This window comes from Gekko japonicus, unplaced genomic scaffold, assembly GCF_001447785.1.
Source record: "Gekko japonicus isolate JY-2015 unplaced genomic scaffold, Gekko_japonicus_V1.1 scaffold1633, whole genome shotgun sequence".
Taxonomy (NCBI): Eukaryota; Metazoa; Chordata; class Lepidosauria; order Squamata; family Gekkonidae; genus Gekko; species Gekko japonicus.
This window is the reverse complement of record NW_015167099.1, coordinates 39,187-43,281: the sequence shown is the minus strand read 5'-3', so window position 1 is coordinate 43,281 and position 4,095 is coordinate 39,187.

The following is a 4,095-nucleotide window of genomic DNA, read 5'->3' as shown; positions in this document are numbered from 1 at the left end:
AGCCACTGATAGACCTATCCTCCATGAATCTATCTAATCCCCTCTTAAAGCTGTTTATTCTTGTGGGATTTGCTGCTATAGGATCTGGTGATCATCTTGGTCACTAGCTTTAAAATGTAAAGCGAAACTCACAACTAATATTACGGCTCCAACAGTCAAGCAGAACCTCCGTGCCCAGAGGCAGTAAACCTCTGAATACCAGATTTAGGAGACCAGCAACAGAAGAAAGCTGCTGCTTTCATGCCCTGTTTGAACATCTGGCCTAGATGGGCCTTTGTTCCAGCACCACAAAGCAGCTCTTAATAGCAAGACGACCAAAAGAATAACCCACTTGCTATATCCACATAGAGAATCAAGGTACAGCTGCTCACACCCCTCCCTCCCAGGAGATAGAGAGAGGATAAACCACACCACTTCTTAGAACTTTTATCCAGGGGTTGGGCTAAATTACCTTCAGGTCCCCTTCTGACCCTGACCTCTTTTCCAAACATTCCTCATCAGATTGGAGCTCAGTTTTGGCCTGCAACAATGGCGCATTGTGACGCTTCTCCACCCACCCACCCGCCCGCCCCTGCTTTCTCCAGAGCTGCAGACCTGACCCTTTGCCCAGTTTCACAGCAAAAACAATACCCAAAAGGCAGCCCTGTTGAACAGTTACCATGGGGTTCCTTCCAAAGCTGTCCAGCCACAGCGGGAGGGCTTCCAATCTTGGCCAGCTTTCGCCAGCAGGGCCCAAAAGACGACTCCTCTCCCTTTCTCGAAAAATTGCACAAAACCCTATTGAGTGAGTTGGGGGGGGAGAGAGAGCTGTTCCAACCACGGATTTGGGGGGGGGGCTTGGTAAGAGGATACAGGGGGAGGAAAGGCATTGAGTTCCGTGGAGCAAATGGCCGGTACGTGAACAAAGCGAGAAGTTTCACGGCAAAGGGCAGATCGAGGAGAGATGTAAAAAGGTGAGGAGGTGGCGGCACCACACCGGGTAGCAGAAGGAAGCTCCAACCCTACAGCCCTCGTGCGAAAATTCCCCTGCTGGATCAGAGCAGCGGCTCCTCCTGCTCAGCTTTCAGTTTAAAAAAAAAAATGTCACGCACTTGCTCTTAAGAGCTTGTAGGCGAGGCACAAACCGGGTGGCCACACTCTCACATACGTAGGCCAGGGTCTTTCTCAGACGTGCCAACTGGGACCTTAAAACCAAGCTTCAGCTAAACATCCCACCAGCCGGGAAGCCCCTCAACTGCCTTTCCTGGCCTGAACCCACTGCTGCTATCCACCTGCTCCAGATTTCTATCGGCTTTCTGGCTGGGCATGGAGCTTCCAGCGCCAGACACACAGACCGGAGACATCTCCTTCTGTCAGCTCTCTGGCAAAGGCCCTTCACGGCTCTCCGTGGTCAGCCATGCAGACGACGACTTCAGCAGCCAAGAAGCCATCCAACGTGCACAAAAGGCACTCTGTCCGGAGAGAAGGGACAGAGAAGGAGCAGCAGGCAGCCTGGCAAATCAGTACGCTGTACCGTGGCCACCGAGTCAAGAGATAACCTTTCCACTAGGCAAAGTTTCCTCAAATGGGTATTCATCAGTGGAGTGCATTTCCTGTAATGGTTCATTTCGGCTGGGGCTCCAAAGAACACACAAGGTATGCTTGGCAGAAGGAACAACACTGTACAATGGTTAGAGTTTTGCAGGAAGATCCGAGACACACGCGTGCCAGGTTCGAATCCAATCTCTGGCATGGCTTGCCAGCTCTGGGTAGGGAGATACCTGGAGATTTTGGGGGGTGGAGCCTGGGGAGGGCGGGGTTTCAGTAGAGGAGGGACCTCAAAATGGTATAATGCCATACAGTCTACCCTCCAAAGCAGACTTTTCCTTCAGGGAAACTGACCATGGTTGTCTGGAGATAAACTGTAACAGCAAGAGATCTCCAGGTGCCACCTAGAGGTTGACAATCTTGCATGGAAGCTCACTGGGTGGCGTTGGGCGAGTCACTCTTGGCCTAACCTACCTCACAGGGTTGTTATGAGGATAAAAATGGAGAAGCTGAGAACAATGATGGAAGTAGTTCTGGGTCCCTACTGGAGGAAAAAAGCAGGGTATAAATATCTAAATAGATAAATAGTTTGGCATTTGGAATGTAGCCTGTAATGATTCCTTGTTTTACTGTGTGTGTGTTCCTTTAAATGTTTGGTTGGAGTGCAATGTTAGTAGAGTAGGGTGATTGAGAGAGACAAGTGTGATGTGATTGGTGGATAGCAGAGTGTGGGAGGGAGTTGCTTGGAATGAGAGTATCTGTGTCTTGAAGCAGTTCAGGAGTTTTGAGTTTTGAATGAGAGTCTGTCAGAGAAAGAGGGCAGAGTGTTGTGTGAAAACTTGAAGTGCAGAAAATATGTTGTTGAAAGTTAAAATGTGGAAGAGTTGCGAGAAGGATCTGAGACATCCTAAAGTTTAAAAGAAAACTAAGCACAAACTAAGAGTTTAGCCAGAGTGAGGGTCTATTGAAAAGGAGATTCTTAATAGAGAAGGATCTTGTGACCAAAGACTGTTTGTGATACCCTGACAGCTAAATTTTACAGTTTCTCTTCCCCTAAACAGTTATAGTTAACTTATTTATGTTAAAAATTTTATTCAATAAATCACATTTTGTTTGAGTTCCAGAATTCAGTTCAAATCTTTCCTCAGGACCCACAGAGACACTTGAAAAGCCCAGACTCGAGGTCATTTTCCCAACAGCTAATGAGAAAAGATTTGGAATTTGTTTAAATTCCTGGTGGCAGCCGAATCTACCCTGTTTATCAACACAAAGTATAAATTTAAAGAGAAAACCAGTCCTCCCTAGTAAGAGGACGCCACATAGCCCACAAAGGAAAGGGGAAGGGTGAAGATGGATCCCGAAAGGTTCCCCTTTAAGCATTCCTTTGGCCTTTCCAGCAGTTATGCAGGCAACTGGAACTCCTGATCCAGGAAGTGGTGGCAGCTACAAGCATGGACGGCTTCAAGAGGGAATTGGATAAACATATGGAGCAGAGATCCATTAGTGGCTATTAGCCACAAGGTATAGATGGGAACTCTCGGTCTGGGGCAAGTGATGCTTTGTATTCTTGGTGCTTGGGAGGGGGGCAACAGTGGGAGGGCGTCTAGTGTCCTGGCCCCACTGATGGACCTCCTCATGGCACCTGGTATTTTTGGCCACTGTGTGACAGAGTGTTGGACTGGATGGGCCATTGGCCTGATCCAACGCTGGCTTCTCTTATGTTCTTATGTACTTAAAATCTTATCTCTCCACTGCTGCCACCACCACCATCTCTTCTTCAGACACTTCCCACGTGCTTCTGGGCATACCATATGGACTAGAAATCTACACATTTTTAATAGGGGGGGAAAGGCAGAGATCCAGACAATGCATCAAGTTTAGGTTCACCCCTAGAGGCCCCCTTTTGCTTATGTTCATATGCAATCAAAGATGACAGACACACACTCTGCAATCTGTTGGCAAGCATTTCATCACAAGCTTTGGCCTGCAGGGCAATAAGGAATCTCTGAAAAACAGTTACTGTTGGGTTCATGCCCTGACTTGAGGGAAGAGCCTGCCTGGGGCAATTCTTGGCTGGGAAAAAGAACGTTGGCTCGATGGAGAAGAAGTGAAGTGGCTTCAGAGTGGGCTGGGCAGAAAAGTGAAGCAGCAGACACGCGAAGGGAGGGTTTGGACGGAAGTAAACAGCAGGCATACAAACCAGCCTTACACCGGGCCAGACCAATCATCCATCTTGCTCAGTATGGTCGGCTCAGGTTCTGATTCTGCCAGTTTGGTGTGGTGGTTAAATGCACAGACTCTAATCTGGGAGAACCACAATTGATTCCCCACTGCTCCACTCGCAGCTGCTGGATGACCTTCGGCAAGCCATAGTTCTGTCAGAGCTCTCTCAGCCCCACCCACCTCACAGGGTGTCTGTTGTGGGGAGGTGAAGGGAAAGGAGTTTGTAAGCCGCTCTGAGACTCCTTTGGGTAGTGAAGGGCGGGGTATAAATCCAATGTCGTCTCTTCTTCTTATGACTAATTGTCCATCTAGCTCAGTGTTGTCTGCTCAGATTGCCTCTCTGGG